This window comes from Leiobunum rupestre, chromosome 4 (assembly GCF_980474605.1).
Source record: "Leiobunum rupestre chromosome 4, qqLeiRupe1.1.hap1, whole genome shotgun sequence".
Taxonomy (NCBI): Eukaryota; Metazoa; Arthropoda; class Arachnida; order Opiliones; family Sclerosomatidae; genus Leiobunum; species Leiobunum rupestre.
Window position 1 is genome coordinate 58,625,863 of NC_143387.1, and position 27,708 is coordinate 58,653,570.

Genomic DNA, 27,708 nt, shown 5'->3' on the forward strand with positions numbered 1-27,708 from the left:
ACCGGAGTACTCTTATTCGCGATGCCAAGAGGGCATCATGGAGAAGTTTTTGCGAGAATATCTCTGATACTCCCAGCACTGCCAAACTAATGAAAATTATGGCACATGATAACACTAAACATCTTGACACCATTAGTTTTTCGACCTCTGGCAAGGAAACTCTAACACCTATGTTAGAGACGCACTATCCAGACTCTAGAGTCACAGACAGCTGTGGCACTGACAGTCTCCCTTTTAGGATACAACGTACCAAAAGGGAAGATTGGGCTGTGGCAAAACAGGTTGTCACACACTCCAGGCTTATGTGGGCGATAAATTATTTTAAGCCCCAGGTCCGGATGGGATTTTTCTCATTCTGCTGCAGGAGGGCAGCGATACTCTCTGCCCACTGCTTTGCAGAATCTACAGGGCTTGTAATGCCTTAGGGCATATTCCAAGCTCCTGGAAGCTCTCTAGGGCTATTTTTATCCCCAAGCCCGGTAAGTCAAATTACCTTGAGGCAAAGGCATATAGGCCAATTAGTCTCACCTCTTTTCTCCTAAAAATTTTAGAGAAACTGGTAGACTGTTACATTAGGGAAGAGGTTATTTCTCAAACGCCTCTCTCTACTGCTCAGTATGCCTATCAAAAAGGCAAAACTACTGAGACCACCTTGCATGGCATTAGCAATTGTCTTGAGAGCGCAATTGAGTTTAAAGAAATCGCTATTGCGGTTTTTCTTGACATTGAAGGGGCCTTTGACAAGGTCTCAAGTGCAGTCTTGATGAAGGCTGCCAAGATATTTGGTATCAATGACACCCTTTGTCTCTGGATCAAATCTATGCTGACGAACCAAAGGGTGACATCCTCCCTGCTTGGTGATTCCCTGGTGGACTCCACTAGCCGTGGGTGCCCACAGGGGGGGGGGAGTTCTCTCTCCCCGGTTGTGGTGCCTGGTGGTGGATGAACTGTTGAGGAAGCTGAACAGAGGGGGGTGCCGCTGTTTTGGTTACGCCGACGATATTTCAATCATTGTCACAGGGAAATTCCAACGACAGTTAAGGATGTTATTAGGAGAGCTCTTGCATCGGTGGAAAACTGGTGCAATGAAGTGAACCTCACGGTCAATCCCAGTAAGACGGTTCTGGTTCCTTTTACTCGTAAAAGGACTAAGGGAGTGTTTAATGGTATTTCCTTGTTCGGTACCAACCTGGAGGAAAGCACTGAAGTGAAGTACTTAGGTGTTATCCTTGACAGCAAAGTAACATGGAAACCGCATCTTGACTATGTTATCAAGAAGGGAAAAATGTTATTTTGGAGAATTAGAAGTACGGTCAGCAAGTCTTGGGGCTTGAGTCCCAGAGTTGTTTACTGGCTATACACAATGATCATCAGACCCATACTGTCCTATGCAGCTGTGGTCTGGTGGCCACGGGTTACTCTTAAAACGGTGCAGTCAGAACTACGCACTCTTCAAAGGCTAGCTTGCGTTGGCATAACAGGAGCTATGAGAACAGCCCCAACTGCTTCTCTAGAATATTCTTCCTCTACATTTGTTTATAGAGGAAGCTGCTACTTTTGGTGCCTATAGGCTAAACTAAAACGGGTGGTGGATGGCCAATAGTTGGGATATTTTCAGTCGGTTACCTGTTCTTTCAATGGGTTCTGACAACATGGCGGCTAAACTTCGTTTTAGTAAGCCTTTCGGCGTGTACTTCCCTAGCCGCACAGAATGGTCAAATGTTACCCTCAGTACCAGAGGGGAAGTTGTCTGGTTCACCGATGGGTCTAAAACCCATTTAAGTGCGGGCGCAGGGATGTACTGCCTAACGGCCAAGTACGGCTTCTACGAGAGCCTTGGGATTTATGCAAGTGTCTTTCAGGCAGAGATTTCTGCTATCTGCTTCTGTGTTGACTTCTGTCTCAAGAAGAACTATCGCGGGAAAGTTATCCAAATTTGTTCGGATAGCCAGGCTGCTTTAAAAGCTCTAAACCAGTCTGGTGTTTCCTCCAGTGTTGATCGAATTTAGTCTTGAAAACCCACTTGCAACCCACAGCTGTACGACCTTGAGTCAATCGAGTAAGCGTCCACATTTCTCGTTCTTGCATGGAATTGATCTCTTCTTCCGCTGCTGATACCCATTTGCATTTTTCGCTGTTGGGCATGGCTTGTACCTCTTCCCAGGACGACGGCTCTATGGCGTGTGTTAACCGTCTCGGGGTTACTCCCTTGTTGGAAATCTTGGAACGTTTAGGTCCTTGACCGGAGTGAGCGCTGTCGTTATCTGACTCGGAAACCGACTCGTCGGAATCTGATGCTATGTAGTGATCGTCATCGACATGAACAAGGTAGTCAGTTAAAATCCCCGAATTGTTCTTGTCCCCTTCTGGATCTGGCGTGGTCGGACAAGGGCACTGTTACAGGATCCCTAACTGAATTTGACGCTACGACTCATGATGATTTTCCCAGTCTCCGGATTAAGAATTCGGTAACCCCTCGAAGCAACGCCATAGCCAACCAAAATACCTTCAGCTCGGTCCTGCCATTTTGAACGTTTTTCCTTTGGTATATATGCAAATGCTTTTTTTCCGCAGACTCGAATATGGCCAATCTTCGGGTTTGAACCATTCCATAGTTCATAGGATGTTTTAAACAAAGGATAAATTGGTACGCGATTTTGAACATAATTAGCAGTCATGATGGCTTCTCCTCAATAGTGGTCATCACGCCTGGCGTCTGAGAGCATGCATTTCGCCATTTCTACAAGAGCCCGATTTTTTCGTTCCGCAACGCCATTTTGCTGTGGTGAATACGCGATTGTCTTTTGGTGCTTTTCCGATATATTCACCGCCATTGTCAGACCGATTCGCCAACGGCCGTCGCTGGAACCGATTGCTCGTGAAGGAGAGAAATTCTTTGAAACAGTTCAACATTGCGTTCTTGTTCTTCATGAGGTAGGTATGAGTAAATCGAGAATGATCGTCAATTAACGTCAGTAGATACCTGCTTTGTGTTAACAGTGGTGATCGGCAGTTGTATTATGTTTTATTTCAATCCGTAACCTGAGAATATAACATACTACGAACTTCATGAATTCAGTGTTGTTGATAGCGAGGTTTATATACACCCTAGTAATATTTAATTAAATATTAATAATTAATTAAGGTTTAAAAAGGTTTTCGCCACTAGTAGATTTTTAAAGATTAGATAAATCACTCTTCAAATAAAAAGTGATTTGGATTGTCCCTATTTATTAAACTACGACGACTTGGCTTTTAGGCGGTTAAACCATGGAGGCAAAATAAAGGAGCAGTGGCGGCGTTCGGAATATGAGTGTATAATAATTTTAATAACTGGAAATTCTTCATACAAAATCAGAATTATTGAACCAAAAACATATGCACATTAAGCATAGTCATTAAGATTTTAGGCAGGTTCTTTCAACGGTAGTGATTAAAATACAATTGCAATTTTTTTTGTAAAAAAGTTTAAATGGATAACCAAATTTCAAACTCAATTCTTATCGAAACCGTGTATGGTCAGAAGTAATAAGTAAGTGTGGCACTTTCTTATCGAAACCGTGTATGGTCAGAAGTAATAAGTAAGTGTGGCACTTTCTTATCGAAACCGTGTATGGTCAGAAGTAATAAGTAAGTGTGGCACTTTCTTATCGAAACCGTGTATGGTCAGAAGTAATAAGTAAGTGTGGCACTTTAAAATAGTTTCCTTTAAATGTAGCTGAAAATAAACATCATTAGTTTGTGTTCACCCATTGAATACGGTAGCAGGTGTAAAATTTTCATTTCGCCAACTTTTTAAAATAATAAAGTGGTTAAATATCTTTTGGTCCAATAATTGTGGTTCTGGGTTAAAAAAATCATATATTACAGTATTAGGTTGGGTAAATAAAATTTTTCATCTGCTACCATACCCAATGGTCACACAGACTAACAAGGATAATTTTTAACTATATTTAAAGGCAACTTCCCTTAAATTTCACTGTAAAAACATTGAAACTTCCTTCACTGCAATGACTTTATTATATGCAGTTTTATTTTCCAGAATCACAATTATTGAAGAGGGAAAAATATGTAACCACCTTAAAATTACAAAACACAGGTATTCAGACTTGGGCAAGGTTGTTTTTAAGTGGTGTTAAATTTTTTTATGAATTTGCCTAAACTACCCAAATGTTTGATATAAATTTCCTAAAATAAACACATTTTAATCCCAGTTTAAGAATTTCTTTAAATCATATTTCCACTAATTTCAATAATTTAAAAGAATTATGTTCGTCGTGTTTTGTTTACCTATCTCACCTTTGATACTTTCCGTCTATCTAACGATAGGAAAACACATGGCCTCAACAGCTTTTGTATTGCTTTGCCCACCCGCGTATCCTGAGGGTGGGTGGCGCAAAAGTTTTAATCCTTCAACTTAAGATGGAATTTTATATATCAAACAATAGGAAATCACATGGGCTCAACAGCTTTTGTATCAGTTTTCCCACCCGGGTCTCCTGATGGTGGCGGGATCCACTCTTTAACTTAGGGTGGCAATTTATATATCAAACGATAAGAAATCACGTAGTCTCAACAGCTTTTGTATTAGTTTACCTACCTGTGTCTACTAAGGGTTTATGGGTTTGCCCACTCGAATACACTGATGTGGAACTAATATTACGGCCTGGGCCGACTTGTTAGGCATGTTCTTTCTAATTTGTTGGGATTTATATTAGGGATGGGATGTCCTCGAATCCTAAAAAAAATTTCGATGTTCGAAAACTCGAATCTTTGCGTTTTTTTCTAATTTAAAAAGGTTTTGGAACTTTTATTATTAAAGAAAAAATCTTATTATTAATCTTATATGAAGGATTCTCGAGGTTCAAGAACCTTTTAGGATTTAGACTGGAGAAAATTTAGGGTTTGTCCCACCTCTAATTTCTAGCATTTTAATATGCCCTTCAATAAAACATCTTCAAGGAAATCGCCAAGGAGTAATGTTTCAGAGAGAAAGGACCTACAAGTTACTGTTTATGTAGTGTTTGTTGAAATAATGGAAACTTTTCACCTGTACGGTATGCAATAAGTGTTTCCTTTTAACCAGGTAGCTTTTTTTTGACATATTAAGGCTTGGAAAAAACACAGCCTTTTTACAGTAGAAAAGTTTTCATTATTTAAACAAACACCAATTAAATAGTAACTGGCCGGTCCTGGCTCTCTGATATATTACTTGTTGGCGATTTCCTCGGAGATGTTTTATTGAAGGGCCAATTAACGTAAGTACCCCTCGGAAGTTTTTTAAGTGAAAGATACGAAAGGCTTATCAAAGCAAACCCATAAGCCAACACTTATTTTGATAATCTGTTCTACGTCTTTAGCAGGGTGATCAGGGAAAGCCTTTGGAAATTTTATAGGAAAAATATATATTTTAGAAGCGAATTATAAAAATATATTGGACACTAAATTACAAAATAATAAGGTAATTATGGCATATCGGTATACTTTGACTCGAATCACCTAGAATATTGATAATCTTTTGTACACTGCTTTCTTCCGTTATTGAATCACTTAGTGGATTTACAAAGCCCGTATATTTCAAGATTTTGTTCGAAATGACACGTACAAAAAAGTTCTTTCATTTTCAAAAGACCGTATAATTATAGGAATATAAAGAAAAATAGGTGAAAACATAAGCCCCATAAGTAAAGGTCTAGCATAGAGCCCCATGTTTACGGCATTGTCCATGGGCACGCAGGGCCAGCGTGATGCGGGTGCAAAGGGTGCAAAGGGTGCGGTCGCACCCGGCCCCGCGCTAGCTAGAATTTAAGGGCCCCCGCAAATTTCACTTTTATATTAGAAAATAAGTGATTTTGACAAATATTTTTTTCATATTCAAATAAATTGTGGGATCATTTCACCTAAAATTTCTAAGAAACCATTTAACGAAGCGGGTGACTATTTTTGTAATAAACCGGCCCCGCAGCGTAGTGGGCTAGCTGGTTCTCGGTATTTCACACTTTCAAGCATTTAACGGGAAATTCCTCGAAAATCCAGTTATAGATAAGGTATGGGCTGCGTCATCGTCACTTGGGGAATGGAGACTGGGGGAGGGGGGAATAGGGTTTAGTTCTAGCTGGGGCCCAGCCGAAACAGTCTTCACGGGATTTTAGTTCTATCTGGGGCAAGGCCGAAACAATATTCACGGGATTTTAGTTCTATCTGGGGCAAGGCCGAAACAATCTTCACGGGATTTTAGTTCCATCTGGGGCCCAGCCGAAACAGTCTTCACGGGATTTTAGTTCTATCTGGGGCAAGGCCGAAACAGTCTTCACGGGATTTTAGTTCTATCTGGGGCAAGGCCGAAACAATCTTCACGGGATTTTAGTTCTATCTGGGGAACAGGCGAAACAGTCTTCACGGGATTTTAGTTCTAGCTGGGGCCCGGCCGAAACAATCTTCACGGGATTTTAGTTCTAGCTGGGGCCCGGCCGAAACAATCTTCACGGGATTTTAGTTCTATCTGGGGCCCAGCCGAAACAGTCTTCACGGGATTTTAGTTCTAGCTGGGGCCCGGCCGAAACAATCTTCACGGGATTTTAGTTCTATCTGGGGCAAGGCCGAAACAATCTTCACGGGATTTTAGTTCTAGCTGGGGCCCAGCCGAAACAATCTTCACGGGATTTTAGTTCTAGCTGGGGCCCAGCCGAAACAGTCTTCACGGGATTTTAGTTCTATCTGGGGCAAGGCCGAAACAATCTTCACGGGATTTTAGTTCTATCTGGGGCAAGGCCGAAACAATCTTCACGGGATTTTAGTTCTATCTGGGGCCCAGCCGAAACAGTCTTCACGGGATTTTAGTTCTATCTGGGGCAAGGCCGAAACAATCTTCACGGGATTTTAGTTCTATCTGGGGCAAGGCCGAAACAATCTTCACGGGATTTTAGTTCTATCTGGGGCAAGGCCGAAACAATCTTCACGGGATTTTAGTTCTAGCTGGGGCCCGGCCGAAACAATCTTCACGGGATTTTAGTTCTATCTGGGGCAAGGCCGAAACAATCTTCACGGGATTTTAGTTCTAGCTGGGGCCCGGCCGAAACAATCTTCATGGGGTTTTAGTTCTATCTGGGGCAAGGCCGAAACAATCTTCACGGGATTTTAGTTCTATCTGGGGCAAGGCCGAAACAATCTTCACGGGATTTTAGTTCTAGCTGGGGCCCAGCCGAAACAATCTTCACGGGATTTTAGTTCTATCTGGGGCAAGGCCGAAACAATCTTCACGGGATTTTAGTTCTATCTGGGGCCCGGCCGAAACAATCTTCACGGGATTTTTGTTCTAGCTGGGGCCCAGCCGAAACAATCTTCACGGGATTTTAGTTCTAGCTGGGGCCCAGCCGAAACAGTCTTCACGGGATTTTAGTTCTATCTGGGGCAAGGCCGAAACAATCTTCACGGGATTTTAGTTCTAGCTGGGGCAAGGCCGAAACAATCTTCACGGGATTTTAGTTCTAGCTGGGGCCCGGCCGAAACAGTCTTCACGGGATTTTAGTTCTAGCTGGGGCCCGGCCGAAACAATCTTCGCGGGATTTTAGTTCTAGCTGGGGCCCGGCCGAAACAGTCTTCACGGGATTTTAGTTCTAGCTGGGGCCCGGCCGAAACAATCTTCACGGGATTTTAGTTCTAGCTGGGGCCCGGCCGAAACAGTCTTCACGGGATTTTAGTTCTAGCTGGGGCCCGGCCGAAACAGTCTTCACGGGATTTTAGTTCTCGCTGGGGCCCGGCCGAAGGACGGGCTACCCAGCTAGTTATGAATATGGCGAATAAAACCAAAGGAAAAATATTAGAGAACATTCAAGTCTGCCAGATATTTTTCGAATATATTAGATTGCACTCCCGATGTTAGCCATAAAGAACAACTTTCAATTATTATTCGAATTGTAGATATTTTCGATTCTGAAGCTGAAGTTAAAGACTACTATTTGGGATTTTTAGAAGTAGATGACGCAACTGGGTTGGGTTTATATGAAATGCTGAAGGAGTTTTTAGCTATGAATGGACTGAAACTTTCCGATTGCCGTGGTCAAGGATACGACAACGGCGCCAATATGAGAGGTGTAAATAAATGTGTACAGGCGCGATTTTTAAGAGAATATCCTAGGGCTTTCTTTACTCCATGTGGCTGCCATAATCTAAACCTAATGCTCGGGGACATTGCAAAGTCGTCAGTAAAGGCTGTGTAATTTTTTGGTGTAATGCAGAATTTGTATACAATTTTGTTCCGCATCGACATCTCGATGGGGTATTCTTAAAACTCACGTCAAAATTTTAACACCGAAACCATTGTCTGAAACCAGATGGGAATGCCGTGCCGAGAGCGTTATATAGAGCTGTTAGATTTAAAATTCCGGCCTTTTTAAAAGCCCTGAGCGAGATTTCAGAAAGAGCTTCAGATGTGAAAATTAAGAGGGAGGCTCAGGGTTTAATTCAAGAACTTACGCCTTTTGATTTCATCGTTAGTTTAATTATTTGGTACGAAATGTTAACCAAAGTGAATATAGTTAGCAAGTTAATGCAAAACCAAAATGGACGTAGCGACTAAACATTTCGAAGAAATTGTAATTTTGTTTTTCAAAATTATCGGGATAATTGTTTTCTTAATGCTGTTGAGAAGGCCAAAGAGATAGCTGTTGAATTGGATATTCAACCAGTTTTTAGGGAAGTTAGGACACGAAAAAAAACTTGAAAATCTTGAAACGATGATAATAATTATTTGAAGAGTTTCAGTTGTTTAGAGATGTTATTCCTGTAACAGTCTTGACAGCTATTGATACTTTAAATTATATAACTAAAAATAACATGGTTGATTTGTACCCTAATATTGTAATAGCTTTGAAAATTTTGTTGGCCACTCCAGTTTCTGGAGCCTTGCAGAAAGATCTTTTTCAAAATAGAAATTAATTAAAAACTATCTAAGATCAACTATAAGCCAAGAGAGACTGTCATCACTAGCCTTATTGTCAATCGAAAATAAAGTGGCGAAATCATTAGAGTTTGATGACGTAATAAAAGATTTTTCTGCCAAAAGATCTAGATGTCAATTTTATAGGGTAACTGTTACAACTGTAAATGAACTATGAAAAATAAAATTAATGTCTTCCAATGTTAGAAACTTAAAATAGTGCAATATTTGATCAATAAAACGACGGGGGTAAAAGGGAAGGTAAGGCTATAGGGGTTATGAAATCCGAAAATTGAGAGCCCCGCAAGTATATTTCGAACCTGGCCCCGCAAAACACTAGAAAGCCCCTCAGCTTTATTTTCCTCCCATGTTAACGACCGTATGAGGAAAGCCGGGACAACCCTTCTAATGTGTTTTTTTTATTCACAGAAGGAAGAAAGAAGGGCTGATTGAGTCTGAGAAGACCGCGAGCCCGGCGAAGACACCAACTGATTAATCAGGGCGAGATACGTGTAACGGCCACGCCAACGGGGGGGATACGTGGGGACACATGGCGGAAGCATTCCGACCACCCATTGGGAGATTGGTGGTCGTCCTCACACGGCCATCCACAAACTCTGCCACCCGGACGCCTGGGATTACAGGAGTGAGCCACTACGCAACCTTTCTAAACGTTTTCGAAACAGTCCCACTTTTAGGAAACTTTTCCGTTATCTTTGCAATTTTTTTCAACGATGAGATTTTAAGCCTATGTTTGTAATTTTACGATCTTTGGTTCGCGTACAATCTTCTTTTAAAATCGACCAAAATTTTAAGGCGAGGAATTGACTCCGTATCGAAAATAAGCCTCGGGGTCATCTTGCGCGCCTGATTGAAAACTGTAAACATAATTTTTTTTTAAATTCGACTGCCACAATAAAGGCACTACATGTTTCGACGTTCACTCACGTCGTCGTCAGGTGCGAAACTGATTGTTACTTTCGAGCTATGCCGTCGATATTGGATGAGATCACGTGATTAAACCAAGGGCCGGACTGACCATTGTGGCGATCCCCACATGCACCCTAGCCTCAAAAGGCGAAAGGCGCCCCATGAGTAAAACATGGGCGCTTTTAATTAAGCGAAAATACGGCGCCCCAAGACAATCGCCACCCGCGCCTTTACCTGGCCTGTCCGGCCCTGAGATCTTATAAAAAACACGATAAATGTATAAATAAAGAAGAGGGTCCGATATTTATCATGTTTTTTATAAATTAGGATAACATTTACTTTTGGCTCTGGCCGCTCTTGCCTTGGACTTTAGAAATGTTTGGCGCCACTGTACAGGGTAATTTGAAAAATTGAAGGGGTCTCCCATAAAGATTGCTTTGCAGGTTATATTCCCTTTAATGGTGAAGAAGTCAGCTTCATCAATTTCCTAAAGCCCATGAATGGTTTTAAAAGTTTCTACTAGATTAGTTCGAATTCTTCAATCCTCAACAGATAAGAGGTTCAAATGCTTTAAACGCTCCGAATAGGGAAGTGTGCGGACACCAGTGACAAGCTTCGTAGCTTTTCTTTGCACTCGCATTAGATTTAATGGGGAAAAGAACGTCGAAGCAGGTAAAGAGCACTCATACCCTTAGCCGAAGCAACTCTACTTTGGGTAGCCACGACCATCCGGCCACTAAGCATAACTCCAAGATCACGAACCACAGCATACGCTCCAATCACGCGGCCACCTAACCTGTACGCATGACAGCGATTTTTATTCCCCCAATGCAGCACCAGATTTAGTGTGGTTGAAGCCCATGCCGTTAGGGGGGCCCAGTGGCCCAGAGCGTCCAAGTTAAGGAAGATATTTTGTGCCACAGTTTATTGTCGTCTGCAAACAGTTTGAGAAAAAAACTCCCTAATTACCAGTGGGAGATCATTTATGAATATAACAAAAAGGGTTGGTCCTAATACTGACTCCTGCGGTACCCCACTACTTCAAAGTAATTGGAACGGGCACCGTCAATTACCACGCGCTGCAACCGGCCACTTAAAAACTCTGCAATCCAATTTACAATCAAGGGTGGGACAGTACAAAAAGCCTTACGGAGGTCTAGATAAACAATATCTACAGAATCCCCATTGTCTAGACATTTAGTTACCTCCTCCAGTGTAGCTAGCAAGTTAGTGAAACAATGACCGTCGTAAGAGGAAGCCATGGTATTTTTGTTAAAAAAAAAGAACGACTAGTCAGATCAGAGACCAGTGTATCACGAAAATTGGTTATTAATTCTTTACAGGAAAGAAATTTCCAACTAATGCCTCTGAAATTGTCATACGAGCAAGAACTGGGAGATTTACGGATGCCAGTAATATGTGCTTTTTTCCATAATTGTGGGGGCTATATTATTGTTTAAAATGAAAAATTTCAATATTACGAGTAAAGGGGACGCTAAAATGGTGGAACCCTCGCGTATAGCAAACGCGGATGAAGATCATACGGACCTGGGGATTTAGAAATAGCTAGGAAGCGTTTGAGATATTTGCGGACATTATTATACGCTAACCCAAAGTCTAGAGGGGTCAAAGAAACACTTTACAGCGGAGAAACAGTTAAAGGGTTTTTCCCCCGAGCTCTTCGGTTTCCCCTTCCATAAACATTTGTTGAGGTTAACGGTAATAGTTAGTGCAGGGAGCTGTTGGCTCGCGTCGTATACAGGGCTTGCAACCACCCACCTAAATTAATGGCTTTAAAAGTCGCTTGATGACTTAGGCCTATAGGTGGTGCCTTGGGTATTAGCCTAGCTGATTATTATTATTATTATTATTATTAAATAAATTGACGAGAAAAAATACCCGAGGTACACCGCCTCCATATGAAGGTCTGAGTTAAACACACTCTTAAAAAAGTCGTTAATGGTTTCCACTATCTCAAGTGGATCGCGGATAATCACCATATCAGACTGTTTGGGGTTAATTGAGTGGGCGATGTGTGAGTTGAGGGCTTTCGGATTGCTAGGAATTTCCGCAATAAGGCGATATCCATATCTGTATTTAGATGATGTAATGTGCTTGGTTAGCGAATTCCGTTTACTAGAAAAATCATGCTTGTTTTCCACCGTAGAGGAGGCCCTGTATATACGGAAAGCCGCACGTTTGGCCCAAATGAGCTTTCCCGTGTCACTATCCCATCCGGGTTCTGTACGTAAGGTATTTGGGCGAGGAGAGACCAAGGCCTCGTTTCATCCCTCGCTTAAGTCACAAGCGACAGAAAAGCAACCACTTTGTTATCAATGGATGTCCTACGCTAGACCAGTCCTTAGTTAAGAGGGAAGCCCGAAATAGGTCATAGTTTCCCCGATTATAGACAAAACGCGCAGGGGAGATAGGATCACGGGTAGACTACTCTTCAGATCAATTTTGAAGTACCCCTGCAGCACAAAAGAATTGTTTCAGAGTCGGGCCGACGTCGACGAATTATTAAAAATCTGTGGTCGGCCGACTGTCAGCCGACCGTACTATTTTGAGTCGAAATGTCCTACCCGAAAAAGGGTCGGCCGACGGTTGGCCGACCTTCCTTTTTTTTAGTCGAAATGTCCTAGCCGCATATGGGGCCGACAAATATTGTCCTAGTAGAATAATGGTCGGCCGACCGTCGATCGACTAGAAAATTTTACTTAATATGGATATATAACCGACTCTTAAATGACTACTGGCCGAATCTGAAATAACTCTGAGCCGACTTCAAGTAGACAGTTTAGCGTTTCCGAAACGACGTTGGGCCGACGACCAATTTAACCGTATTTCCGACTCGACTTAAAAAATGTACCAATTTGATTTCCTAAAAAATATTTAGCTGTGTTTGTATTGGTAACATCTTTTTCTAAGTTTGTAAACATGAATCAACGATTTATCGTAATTTCAGATTCAATCCAAACAGTTTAAGAGGCAGAAAATGTTTTAGCAGTGCTCGCAGAACATTCCCTCGATTTGAATTAACAATGTATTTCCCTAAAATATTTAATTACACGAATATGACCTACTTGAGTTGAGAGATTTTTGAAAAAGCAAACATTTTCAGGCTGAATATATGATCTTTTTCGACAAAATAGAGTAAAGAAAAGAAATTATTTAAAAAACTGTTTTAATTTGTTTTATTAAATCGCTAATTTTCACAGTTCTGCGCGATTAATTTAAAAATAAACTGTTGGATATAAGTCGACCATTAGTCGTGTTATAAATGTGCAATGGCTTTTTCAAGTCACGACTGCAATTACAATTTAAGGTCCACGTTCGGACTCTAATTAATAGTTGCATTGATAAGACCTATTGGGTCGGTAAGTGGTCCAATCTATTAGGTCACCATACCGACATTAAAAGGGATAAAAAACGTACTTAACTGCAATTATCGCAAAAACGTTTACGACTTTTAGAGTCGGCATCTGGACTAGGACCGAAAAGCGACTTTACGACCAAAGCCCGAGCCTAAATCAACTCTCTGTAATTAAGGCGCGGCGTTACAGGGTTAACAGACTTACCAAAGATTTCAAAACACGTGGAATAAAAGTGACTACTCATATTTTATTCTACGTGTTGGTTGGGTTCGAGTAACAATCTTTTAAACATTGGCGGCTATTTTCCAAGATGGCGGACAATCCTACTAGAATTGATTCCGGTGTCTTGGTTTTTCGTATAAACCCTCTAGCATCAGAATCGATACGCAATTTTAGGCAGTCGGCCCGACGACGTTTTGGAGTCGGTTAACCATCACATTAATAGTCGTTTTAGAGTCACGGTTTGAAATTGGGCCGACTGTGGCCCAATGTCGTTCTGGAGTAAGAAACAGGTACATTTTTAGTCGGCACAGAGTCATGCTTTAAAGGCCGGCCGACCATAACTCCCTAGGGCGTTTCGACTGAAAGACCAAAGGTCGGCCGACCGTCGGCCAGCCTAGCCATTTGAGGGCTTTGTCCGACGTCGGCCCGAATTAAATGTGCTACAGGGCATAATAAGAAAGTTTGTTTCTTATTTACAATCTGAATTTCGTTACTCTTATAAATTAATACTTAGTAAGGTCGTTTTTGAGTCGGCAAGTAGTCCAAAGGGATCAAAAGCGTACTTACGCGAAATTATCTCAAAAAGGTTTAAGACTTTTAGAGTCGGCATTTGGACCAGGACCGAAAAGCGACTATTCGACTAAAGCCCGACCCTAAATCGACTCTTTGTGCTACAGGGGTATAGGACATTATGGTCCCTTTTGTCAAAATGGGGAGTGAGAGCGAGGGGCTAACCACTCTTAGAAAGGCCGGATTACGCTTAGATTAGCACTGCCAAAGGCAGGGACTTCAAACATTACGCATAATCCCATTAGTACACCGATTACGCGGAGTGATCAGCAGTGGCGGCGGAAGCTAATTTTTAGGGGGGGTACAAACAAGCAAACGCGTCTGAATGAATGAATGAATAGTTTATTTGATTTGCGTACAATACGCACCCTTTTAGATCAGGGCGGCTCCGCTTTGGGGAGCACAATCAGTTATCATGAATATACAAAATATTATTACATATTAATTGAGATATACAGGGTGTCTCAATTTGCTCGATCAGGCCATTTTTCTCAAAATGTATTTATGCTAGGGTTCTGAAATTTTCAGGGTTTATTTGTTAGGTATGGAAAGCTTTGGTTACTAAATTTCAGAAAAAACGAACGATTTTGTGCCGTTTTGGAAAATTTATTTTTTCACCGGTAGGTGTCACGCAAAATGTTTCAATAGAAAAGTTGTAGGGCATAGTCGAAAGTGTAAAAATAATTTTGGTTCGGTTGAAAAAGACCTATTTTTCACTGAGTTTGGAGGTCGGGGGAAAAACAAGTTGTACTAGCAGGCAATAGCCTTTAACGAATTGTAGGTAACATGCAATTCAGTTATAAGATTTCGAAAAATAAACAAATAATAATTAGCCCAAGTGACAAATGTTTTTTAATGACTTCTACAAATTTTTTTCAAAAATGCCACCTTCTGATGCAATGCACAAATATGCACGATGTTGCATATTGCGAAATGCTCCCCGAACCATTTCTGGAGTCACCCGGCGACATGCTTCGATTATTCTTTGTCGTAAATCTTCAACGCTCGTCACAGGTGTTTGGTATACGTAGTCCTTTACGAATCCCCAAAGAAAAAAGTCGAGTAGTGTTAGATCAGGGGATCTTGCAGGCCAACGAACAGGACCAGTTCTTCGGATCCATCTTCCAGGAAACTCATCGTTTAGATATGCAACCACGTCACGATATTGGTGAGGTGGCGCCCCATCTTGCTGGAACCAGATGCGTCTGTACTCGGCCAGAGGAATGTCGTCCAACACGTTGGATATTTCATTTTGAAGGAACTCCAAGTAGTTTTGACCGTTCAGACGATTTGGCAGGAAGAACGGGCCAATAATTCTGTCACCTAACAGACCAGCCCACACATTTAAGCGAAACTGCACTTGGTGGCGGTGAGGAAATCCCCAGTGTGGATTCTCCTAGACCCACATATGTTGGTTTTGACGGTTGAAAGGCCCATCTCTTCCGAATGAACATTCATCGGACATCAGTAGTTGATCGTGAAAATCCTGGTGTGCGTCAGCCATGAGGCAAAACCAATTGCAGAAGTCGAGTCGGCGCTGTCTATCACCGTCATGCAGTCCTTGGTGAAGTGTCGCTCGATAAGGATGAAAATGGTGTCTTTTGAGTGTTCTCCAAACGTAGTTTCGATCCAACCCTAAGTCAAAGCTGGCAGTCCTGACGCTCGCTCGAGGATAGGCGACGAAGTAGGCAAGTATGGTGTTTTCCATGTCGATGTCCTGGAGACCACGACCACGAAACCTCGAATTGATATTACCCCAGTTGTCGAAGTCGCGGACCACTCTGGTCTGCAATTGGGAAATCTTCGTCTAAATAACTGACTTACTAGAGTAGCATTACGACGACCTTCTCCGTAAAATAATTCTAGCATATGAACGCACTGATCTCGAGCGTAAAGAGGCATACTGGACAACAATCGGCCAAGCTGAGATAATGTTTTAACTTTGAAATGTAAACGCTTTAAATACTACTCGGACAATTGATATTTCACGTTAAAAAACAACAAAAGAAAAATAAGCGTAATTTTTGGTTTACAAATCTTTGTTTGATGATCTTACTCGTAACCACGTCGAAATGGAAGACGCGGTCTTTGTCTACTTTGTCTAATTAGGTGTTGAACGTAATAATTTTCTTTAACAATAACTTTTTGCAGATCTGATTATTAACTACATAGCTGAAAGCATAACTTCCCTAAAATAAATGTACATGTGTTGTGATTATGTACGATTGTTTACGTTAAAGGCTATTGCCTGCTAGTACAACTTGTTTTTCCCCCGACCTCCAAACTCAGTGAAAAATAGGTCTTTTTCAACCGAACCAAAATTATTTTTACACTTTCGACTATGCCCTACAACTTTTCTATTGAAACATTTTGCGTGACACCTACCGGTGAAAAAATAAATAAATTTTCCAAAACGGCACAAAATCGTTCGTTTTTTCTGAAATTTAGTAACCAAAGTCTTCCATACCTAACAAATAAACCCTGAAAATTTCAGAACCCTAGCATAAATACATTTTGAGAAAAATGGCCTGATCGAGCAAATTGAGACACCCTGTATAGTTATAGAGTTCACACAATAAAAAATCAAGCGGTCACAAAGGAGTAAACAAGAAATTCTAGATTTTGTCACTTCCCCTGCAAGATCTCACGTTTCTTCCAGTGCCATTTATTCAGTAGATGCTTCAGAAGTGATGGGTTCCAGTTAGTTATCGTGAAACCAAGAAGGGCTTCCATGGGCAAATGAAAAGACGACTCTCTCCAATCTTGAATTTCCTCAAAAACCTCCATGGCCGGACATTGAAGTAACTTGGTAACGCGGGGGGGGGGGGAGGACAAACGACAGTTCCCAGGTAGCAAAATCTCGTTGATAAACCGTTTGTGAATCGTTGAAACTATGTTGAGAGATAAATGTTATGAAATGGTTGACGATGTCACCAAAATAGACGGTTTATAAAACGGTTGATACTAAGTCTTTTAATACTAACAGAAACCCAAGTATAAACCTTATTTGATTAACGTCTATTAAACGTCAATATGAAATGTTAATAAAACTATTAAACGATGCATAATGAACCTAATATATATGTTATAGGACTAAAGTCGATTATACGTCAGTTATGAACATTTTGTAAATTACTTAATAAGATACGTTACCCGATATTTCCCGGGAATATACAGCACAACAGCATTTTTCCCTTAGGTATATACTTCTCACCAAACAGTTCAGGTAAAATCCTAATAAAACCGGCAGTAACAGATATTGTCAGCGTCAATACGAGAGTACAACGGTGCCGTAACTCCCTCCACGCATGGCACCGTACCCCATATAACCAACTGATTTATGCAAATTTAAAACAATTATACGTTGATAACACAATAATTTTCCTTTTATCATAAGGCCTAGTGTCTATAGAAGAAGGCTTTTAAAAAACATTACTATACTTTAATCGTTTTCCGTGTGTAGGGCCAAAGAATGAAGAAACTCGGTCTTTTGGCTAAGACCAAAGTGTAGTATCTTGTGTATAGCGGATACACCTAATTTTTAAATTAATCCAATTAATTAAAAATGTTTTGCCGACCGTAACCGTTGAAAACTACAGTCAGGGTACCATGAGATAGTATACCAAATTTGGTCGACCAAAGTTGAAAACTGTAGATTCCTATAGCGGACAAACAAACATCTAAATACAGTTTATATTTAGTTATATATTAACAACTTCTATAACATGCTTTAATTAGAATATTTTTATTAAAACATGTTTAAGAAGTGGTTAATATTTAACTAAATATAAACTTTTATTATTAGTTAGATTAAAAAATTAGTTGATAGCAAAAAACATAAGAACGTCTCATGTTTGTCAAAAGATATATCCTTAAAAAGTTAAATAATATAACGTTATTTTAACCTTATTATCCACATTAAAAGTGACGTTTTTGAATGTGATAAATATTATGTAAATAACGTGGTTTTTTCAACCTAATTATTTTGATGAAAACATGAGTTCTAAAAGAGGTCAATATTTTACTAAATATAAACATTTATAATTAGTGGGATAATAACCATTAAACGTTATTTTGACCAAAAACCAAATATTGACCATTTTACAAACGTTATTTTGCTACCTGGGTTATGTAGATGGGCCATCTGTAGTAATAGTTCTTTTTATAAAATAACCTTGGCCATCTTGTTGAAATATTGCCTCCCCGCTTCAGCTGTGGATCCGTTTTCTCTCCCACTAAAGAGTTTATGAACTCATTCTTAGGCATTAGCTGAACTATTCCAGGGCAACATTTAAACAAGTTGGGCAAGCGTAAAGACATTTTATAAAATCAACTATTGGTAGTATTACTGTGCTGCAATTGGGGGGGGGGGGGGGGGGGTACAAATACATACATGGTACCCCCTAGTGAAATCTGGGGGGGGGGGTATAATGTACCCCTGTACCCCCCATTCCGCCGCCACTGGTGATCAGCCCCTCGAGTGAGAGGTAGAAGATCATATATTGAGTCCCAATCAAACGTTAACACAAGATCTAAAATGGAGGGAACATTCTCCCCACTCCTGCGAGTAGGGGAGATAAAATGGTGTCCAGAAGTCTCTTCTCAACGGAACAAACCTCCCTATTGGTGGGAAACTCAACCCAGTTGACTTTTTGGGCATTGAAATCCCCCAAAATAACCAAACGATCAGCTAACTTACTGGCTCTCCCAAAGCGTTTCCAACAAACGTTTCAAAAAGGATAAGGAGGAAGAGAGGTACGATAACAGCATCAATTTTCAGTTGGCACACTAGGATGTTTGAGGTGGTTAGAGAACGATTTAAAGAGGCAGTAAGAGATGACCACATATAAAGAACACATGACCCGAACTTTCTGGAAAGAGTCGTAACTCTCAAATTGGTAGAGGGCAGGACTAATGCCATCTTTTAACCAAGTTTCCGTTATTGTAAAACAATCAGGAACGAGTTCCCACACCAATGGCCGCAGTGCAAAAAGTTTACATATGCGAGATCAGGTATTAGTGGATATAAACAAAAGGGATGACCTTGGTTTAAGAACAAAATTTCGTGCGTTGGGGTTGAGTGACGAGGAACACACGGATGCACGAGTCGTAAAAGATATGGCATTAGGATTTTAGGAAGTCTCACAAGCATCAATTATATCTACAGGCTAATTCAGACTAATTTGAAGATCAGCCAATAGCTAAAAAACGGATGTTGAGAGGAAAAATAAAAAAAGAAGAAAAAACCCCGAGAAATATAAAAATGTATAGCGGAAGCTGCAACCTTCTGCTCCTCCCCTTTCTAGACTCTATGCTCCCATATTTTCTCTTGCTTCTACGCGTTCTTAATCTTATGTATGCGTTTCGAGAAACTACGTCGATTGTAAGAAGTGATGTCAAAATCATTCGCTGGCCACGAGGGAAATCTCGTCTGTTAACACGGCTGTTTCCACGATTAGCATCAGGGACACCATAGTCTCGCTTAGACATGGACATTCCAAGTGAAGTAACACTCCGTAGCCTTGACTGTGGCCGCCGTGTTGGGTAGAATTTTTTTTCAATAGGAAAAAGCATGGGTTTCGTCGTGCGATGTAGAACTGGTAGCTCCCTATACATAAATAGTGTCTTGCAGTGGAGTATTTATCCAGGTTCACATTTACCCCTAAAATCACTTCGTTTTAGATAACTAGTTTTCAAAACCAGCGCGAGAAATCGCTTCGTGTTGGTTCGGGCACGGTCAACTTAGATCTGTTCTCTTGTGCGAGTGCAGCGAGAACAGATCTAAGTTGGCCGTGGTTCGGGAAGCATCTCGTCGAAGTCGGTTCGCTTAGAATCGCTTTCAAAACGACAAGGCGGGGAAGTAAAATTGCTCGTATTTTCAAAAATAATGGGAATAAAATTCTAAATAATGTCAATTAATATTACTGTATGTATAGTAAACGTGATTAACTAATTGTTTTGGGATATATTTTAGTATTTTCAAAATTCTGGTCATAATTCGAAATGACGTTAAGCCTTGGCTATAAGCGAATCGGGGTGAAGCGATTTCGCACTTGTGAACCATGTGTGAACCAAGAATTATCGTGGGTGGTCAAAACTCGCATTCAAATCGACCTAAACTGGATTTTAAGGTCAAGTGTGACCCTGGCCAAAGAATATAAAGCCCCAGGAATGGAAGGATTGATATTATTTGCCGCGTGTTTTGGCTGCGTTAGAAACTTCCGGGAAAGCAAATCAGAGTAACCGGAAACGGCTTCCGCAACCCGGTCTCTCTTTAAAAACGAGAGGCGCAAAAGTTCCACTAGACGGAGCTACACCTTCCATTCCTGGGGCTTTATATTCTTTGCCCTGGCTGAGTCGGCTGGCATCGGTACCGATTTTTCTCAGAACTACGTGAATAGATACGAGGGAGGTGCGAGCCGGCACCGAAGTTTTTACGAAAACACCACTGGTTTCCTGCGCGGTCGCTCCCATACTCCTACGTAGCTGTTTATATAATTTAAAATATGGAACACGTGGCCCCATTTAACGTTAGAAAATGTTATTTTAAGCGCGTAAATATATCCATTTTCTTTACATTTCTTGATAATTATTAACTAGGAGATAATTTATTAAAACGCAAATTAATGTCAGAATTTGCCACAGAGTCTAATTTATATATTGAAGCATTTACAGGCATCATGGCCGACATGGAAAAATGAAAAAAATTACATAAATATCTATAAGCCAATGAGGATTTTCCATCTTATAGGCTAGCCTCATAAGATAAATTGTTGTTAAACATTCAACTTTAAAACGGTTTTTTACTTAGTTTTTAATTTAGTTAGTTTTAATAACAAATATGTCAACAAAATTGTAGCAGTAAGGGTTTTAAGTGGAAAAGAAAGCGCACGTTTCTACCATAAGCTAATTTTTGCCTTGATTACAGCTTGGATTTAATTTATTAAAAACGTGTTACTGGATATTGCCAATGTATTTTCGGGGGCGTTACGAACGCTCGGTTACGAATGGCATAAAAATAGTAAATAGTAAATTTCTTTATTTTTAGAAATACAAAAAAAAGTTTTCCATGGTCCGGCTATACAAACCAATCGCGGCGCATACGCAGAATGTACGGAATCATAAATGTGATTTGAAAAAGTTACTGGTTTTTTACTATTCAGTTCCTTGTTATGATTATTTCGTGGTTAAGAGTATTATAATGCGTTATTAAAATGCATAAATAAAAATGTTAATAAATTTTTAAATACCTGATAATTGAAACCTTCAATTTTAAAAGATCTAATTCTTTTGCCCTAAAACGCGCGTGTATGAAACACGCCTTCATGTTTGTATCAGCAAAACACGAAAAACCGATAGATGGCACGAGCGGCATATCAGACTTTTGAAAATCACCAAAATCCCGAAGTGCAATATCCAGTAACACGTGTTTAATCCAAGCTTACAGCTAAAGCTCGGCTCAATCATACACTTCCGCTCTTCGAAAGGCTCAAACGCATTAAAATGGTGGTACTCAGCACTCAAAACGCATTAAAATGGTGGTACTTAGCACTCAAAACGCATTAAAATGGTGGTACTCAGCACTCAAAACGCATTAAAATGGTGGTACTCAGCACTCAAAACGCATTAAAATGGTGGTACTCAGCACTCAAAACGCATTAAAATAGTGGTATTCAGCACGCAAAACCATTAAACAATTACCCAAGTTCGTGAATTACATCGTAATTATTAACTATTTTTTACATTTTTACCGGTCAATTAAAACTAATAAAACTAGTGGTAGAAGAAGTTTAGGAGAAGAAATAGTTTATCTATAGAATAGAGAAATTACCAATTTGTCAAAAATCTGGTAGGCCAGGGGTCATGAGCGAATGTCATTAGCTCATCTCGTGGTGGAAGTGAAATTATCTTTTCTGTACGAGAAGTAAGTTCTTGTCTCAGCTCATTTTGTCTAAAAACGTAATAAAAATAAGTATGACAATTAGCGAAAAGGTGTCAATACGCCCAAGGAGAAATATACTCCTCAGTTCGGTTGCGAGTACGATTCGGAGCGAGGCGAGAGTGTCAGTGTCGAAAAAAGGTTTGGCGGGACAATTAAAACGATAGGAAGTGTTATCGTTATTACGTTACTTTAGCTAAAATTATAACACCGAGGCGAGCACTTCTTTACAAACAAATATATCGAAACGAATAAGGTTATTTTTAAAGCGCCTTCGGGACGACAATAGGAACAACTTCAAAAACCACTTTTGTCGAATAAAAGAAATGAAAAAAATGAATCCGAAATGACAAAACTCCCCCGCTTGAAGCCGGGATTCTCCTACAACCGCCTCCGAACAGTTCCCACGAGAACCTAGCGGACTTAGACGGCGGAACCACGACGGACGTGTCTCTTAACTAGTCCTTTAAAGCTCCTCGAGGAACGCCCCGAAGGACAAGTTAACCCTGGAACGGGCGTTAAACACGCTCCAATAAATTCCGGCGAGTCGCTTTCGGATAGGAAAAAAGTGCAACAAAACTTCGGAAAGAGGCACTTGCCCCCCAGAAAAGGTAAATTGTACCTCGCAGCGTCAGGTACTAGAGTGCCAGCCCGATCATAATACCGATACAAGGTACAGGTCGGTTCGGGAAAGACAGAGAACGCGCTTTGTGGATAAACAACTTTTTAGGAGATTCGCGGAGGCCTCAGCCACTGCACCCTCGCACGAAGAGCGTTGAACTCCAGACAACTTTCACTCTCTCCTCCTCCGTAAGGCCCCTCTTCGCCTTACAACTATTACGAAGGGAGGACCAAAAATCTGTTGACCGAATCGCCGATCCCAACTACAGAGCCCGTCTCCGCAAAGAGAAACTGGTCGTGCTATGAACAGTTATAATATTTTGCTCCTAAGGGGCCCTCTATTAGCCCCTCACACCCGCTATGCCGCTTTCACTCGGCTACCGGCTCGTCCGTATCAAATAAACGCACATTCATTTTAGAAATACGACATTTTCGTGGAAATTTAATCCAGGATCTCTCCGTGTCCGCGAATTTGGCAACACTTGAAATTTCTAAATCAAAAATCCAAATTGTGAAATAAAGACTTATCTTCTCTAAGAGACAAATTTGAGTTCGAAGATGATAAAACAGATATCAGGTACAGGGCCGTCCCTTTGGTCATCGGAAAAATTAATTTAAGAGTTGTCAAAATCAAGAATATTCCCTTGAATTCGAACCTCTTTGGTAAGCCCCTGAAGTTCTCTTTCCTGAAGTTATCTTTCCAAAAATGTCATTGTCGAAACAAATTTCCAAGTCAAAGTCTACTAATTTTGGGTCCGAAACTTACCTTTTTCGCTCCCCAAAATCCAGATATTTTGCGCGAATTTTTGTCCTCCGTAGCACGAGAAAATCGAAGCTGTAGTTTTATTCCTAAAGTAGAAGGAACTGAATTGGAGGGATTCTGTTTACTTGTAGAAGTTTTCAAACCCAAGATTTTTAATCATAATATTAGGCTTATTATCGAAATAATAGTTTTTTTACGCGCGCGCTTTGCGACGCGTGCAACACGACGTTTTTATGAGGAATAAAATAATAACAGTTTTACAATGCTTGCTTCGGTTTCATATCATTTTTCTACTACGTAGCCTATTTCAATTACTCAATGTTAAGTTAAAAGGAACCACCTATGGTCTGCATTGCAAAGGATGATAAAATTACCGAATAAGTAGATTAGTCCATTAAAAAAGGGATAATAAAGCTAAACCCTAAAGAAATTTAAAAAAAACTTACTAATAGCTCGTACCGATAGGTCTTCGAGCAAACAAAAAGACGGGAAACTCGGACCAAATAGATCTTTGAGTGAAAAACGAAATTAAATAAAATAGCCAGAAATTCCAATAGACCGATCTATCATTATCATCTATTTCAATTACAGCTGTGTAGAATTTTTCCTGGGTGTTAAATCAACCTGCTTTTAATCCCAGATGTAAAGAAATGTATTACAGACAATTAGCCAATGATGCGCTTCGCATTTTCTGACGTCACGGGTGCCGAAAATAATTTTAGAAGTCGATTTCCACCATTTTGACTCCTTTATAACCGATTTTGATGAGATTTTCTGTACTTGCTATAAAATGTTTGCTCTTTCTAATGAATCATTAATTATCCATAGCTATAATTTCGTGCAACCAACACTTTAATTAATAAATAAAGCTGGTTTAGATTAATTCCAGTTTTATTCAATAAGTAAAAAATATTTAAATTTGAAAATATTCTTTTACGCGATGCTTTTTAAAAATGGTAAAAATCTGTAACTTTGAAACTAAGTGTTCAATATTTTTATATTTTATTACAAACGAAAATTTAAATGCTTTTTCGAAAAAAGCAAAGGAAAATAATTCACGTAATTCGAGTTACCTGTTTTTGGAACTAAGGTAACGACCTATTTTTTGGGGTCTCATTCACACAAATTGGTGATATTTATCCCAAAAACAAATAGGGTCATAAATATTTAGACATTTTCCAAATATACTTATAAGTAAAATAAAATAGATGAACTTGTTTGCGAAGAAAGACCTGTGAATAAATGCAATAAAAATATACAGGGTGGTTCAAAAGGTTATGCAAAACTTTGGAGAAGTTGTAGGGGGTGAGTTGAGAAGTTAGCCTGTTTTTTTCCTATTTTCCTATGATGAGTTAAAATAGCGCCAGAGAGCTTCAAAGTGTGGCCTACTAGCCCCTGGAAGTAGGCTGCAACAAGCGCAAATCCAAGCAGCAGGGACTTTAAATACTGTTTAAGTTTACTTTTTTACGCTGGTAACCTCGATTAGTTTACAAAGTCCTTTTTAACCTATTACACGAACCCAAACCTTATTGTTCGCATTTCCCTGCTGCTTGATTTTGCGCTTGTTGCAGCCAGCCTACCAGGGACTAGTAGGCAAAATTTTTAAACTCTCTGGCGCTCTTTTAACTCAACGTAGGAAAATGGGGGGAAAACCGGCATACTTCTCAAATATTTGCATAACCCTTTGAAACACCCTGTATGTTAAAAAGTTTTTATTAAAAATGGGTAGGGACGTTTCATACTTATAAGGATGGTAGAAATTAAATTGGGAGTTACGAAATTATACCGTGTGCAGCGTTGCTCTTGGAACCAGCCTACGCCTCGCCGCAACGCAACCATCCGGGACTAGTCATGTAACGGCACAGTTCACTAGAGATTCAATGAATCGATATCACTGAAGCCAACACACAATTTACGTTAATGGACAGAATCTCGTTGGTAGAACTAAAGGCCGCTGTGAAGGTACTTCCGTAAGGGAAAGCAGCTGGAGAAGACGAGATTCGCAACGAATTACTAAAAGGTCTCGAGGCGGTGATAAAGACCGTCAAGTCTTTGCATCGTACTGCCATAGCTTTCATCCAGTGCCGTAGAAAAGGATACATAAGCATAGGCTCGAGTGCTTCATCAACGAACGCTTGATATTAGGGCAACTACAAAATGGTTTCCGTCCAGACAGACGAGCGGCTGATGACCACTTTGTTCCGACGCAAATTTTAGAAATATCGTACGAGTCGGTGTGTCGGAGAAAATTGGGGCAGACAATGTTGGAGTTTGGAATTCCGGAAAATTTCGTTCGTCATCTTCAGGCTCTCTACGACAAGGTTTCGTATCGATACTGGTTTGAGAATACGGCCACTGTTTTTATAGCAAGCACTGTAGGACCAAAACTAGGCTGTCCAATGTCCCCGTCTTGTTCGCTATCTATAAAGTGACGCGAGCCCTTTGGTTTCAAGTCGATTGCCGTCCACAGCTTAACCTACGGCACTGAAGTCGTCTGCTTCTCCCCAGACATACTGAAGGCGTGCGACCAAGCCCAAAATACAGTCGGAAAATTAGCGTTGGGTAGTAACTTCGTGACGGCTAACGCTGCCATAAAAGGTGTAATGGCATGGTCAACCTTTCAAGAAAGGGAAGCGAAGAGCAAACTTCGGTATCTCGGATGACTTCACTACCTGGATAGCTCTCGGGTGGCGCGCAGTGTCTATCAATATGCTCAGCCTTTTACAAGAACGGGCGTCACAAACCTTAGAGGTTGGTAAGGAAGAGCGAGGTGGCCTCCAATAATAGTTTTAGTGGTACGCGAGGAAACCTCTCCCATCACTTGAACCGAGTCATCAGAATGACCGCCGGAGCCACTCGTTCTTCTTAGTAAGGACAGGTGCGCTTCCAACGGCCAGCCGTCGCGCGGATGTTTTGGAGAAAATCCAGAGTGTCGATCCCCTCTGTGGCTACCCGCTCGAAGATGTCGCTTATATTTTAGTGCTCTCAGAGACTTAGAGTGTTCTGATGAGGACTTTCTCATACGTTGTTTAGCCCTAAGCTAAAATGTGCTCCTCCCGGTTTCAAAAGGGTCGTATTGTTTACATGTAACCCGTTCAAAAATCGTGTATAGAATATCTATAGAAATATATAGAGGTTTATAGAAAGGCTATGGGACACCATAGGAATATCTTTTTCTATACAATTTTCGAAGAAAATACCACTAACTTTTTTTTGGGAAATGTTTATGGTTTTAAAAACTTCAAATGTCTATAGATATTCCCAAAGTACTCTATAGGTTTTCGAGCTATCCCATCAAGCCCTTACAAAAATATGTCTATTGAAAACCCGAGTTTTATCTCTATAGTTTTCCTTGGTTTTTAATACTTTTCCTAGGTTATTGTAATGGTTTATCTTTGGCTTTTTAGTAGATTTTATTTCGATACTTGAGTTAATTTTTGAACCTTTTATTAAAGTTATTTATATAGATTTACCAAATGTTTTGAAAAAACTTCACTGGTAATTTTAGTCAATTGCTATAGAATTTATTGTGTTTTTTGTTGTTAAAACAGCAGTTTTTCACTGGTATATAGTGGAATTTCCGTAGAATTGACCGTTTTTACACACAATCCTAAGGATTTGTGTGTATTAGTCTCACGTCCAGTGTAGTCGTTGCCGCCGATGGCGCCGTGTCACGCATACCTCTTCAACGGTTATAACTAGAAGAGTCAATGATATCTCGTTCAAAAGTACATATATTACCATTGATAGCCTTTCATAAAGTTTTCAAATCGGAGCCCAAGAAGTTGGGAATTTGCCCAATTTACTATTTTCGGTGATTTCCTTTATGTGGTAGATATTTTGTTTAAAATTAAGTCCGATAACGTTAAAAAAAATATTATTGGATAGGTTAGGATTCAGCGGACCTACAACTTCGGTCATATCAGTAAATATTAAATTTAAGTATGGTTTTCAGGGTAATTTACGGGACCCCAATTTTCGTGGTTTTATATTTCCGCCTAAAAATCTACATATTTAAGTCCGATTTTCATGAAAGTTATATTTTTGAATAGCTGTGGTTTACATATAACCTAGAATTGTAAAAACATTCCTTAAATTAAATTTCCAACATTGTAAATCCGCGTGTTTATAAAGGTCTACGCGCCCGTTTCCCTCTGGCGTTTTTCAAGGCCGTTCAGAGTGGGCCGCGCTTTCAACGTATGACCAGAAGTAACAATTAAGTATGACACTGATCTACCTAGTCTTCGGCGTATGACTAGAAGTAATAAGTGTGACACTCAACGTAACAAATAAGTGTGATCAGAAGTAACAAATAAGTGTGATAAGAAGTAACAAATAAGTATGAAAC

At 40.2% G+C, this 27,708-nt stretch overlaps 1 protein-coding gene across 1 annotated transcript in view; it reads right to left on the reverse strand.

Moving 5' to 3' along the window:
* LOC149948480 (beta-alanine-activating enzyme-like) overlaps positions 1-27,708 on the reverse strand; it is a 341,035-nt gene that overhangs the window by 286,050 nt on the left and 27,277 nt on the right. The gene's annotated exons all lie outside the window — the stretch shown is intronic.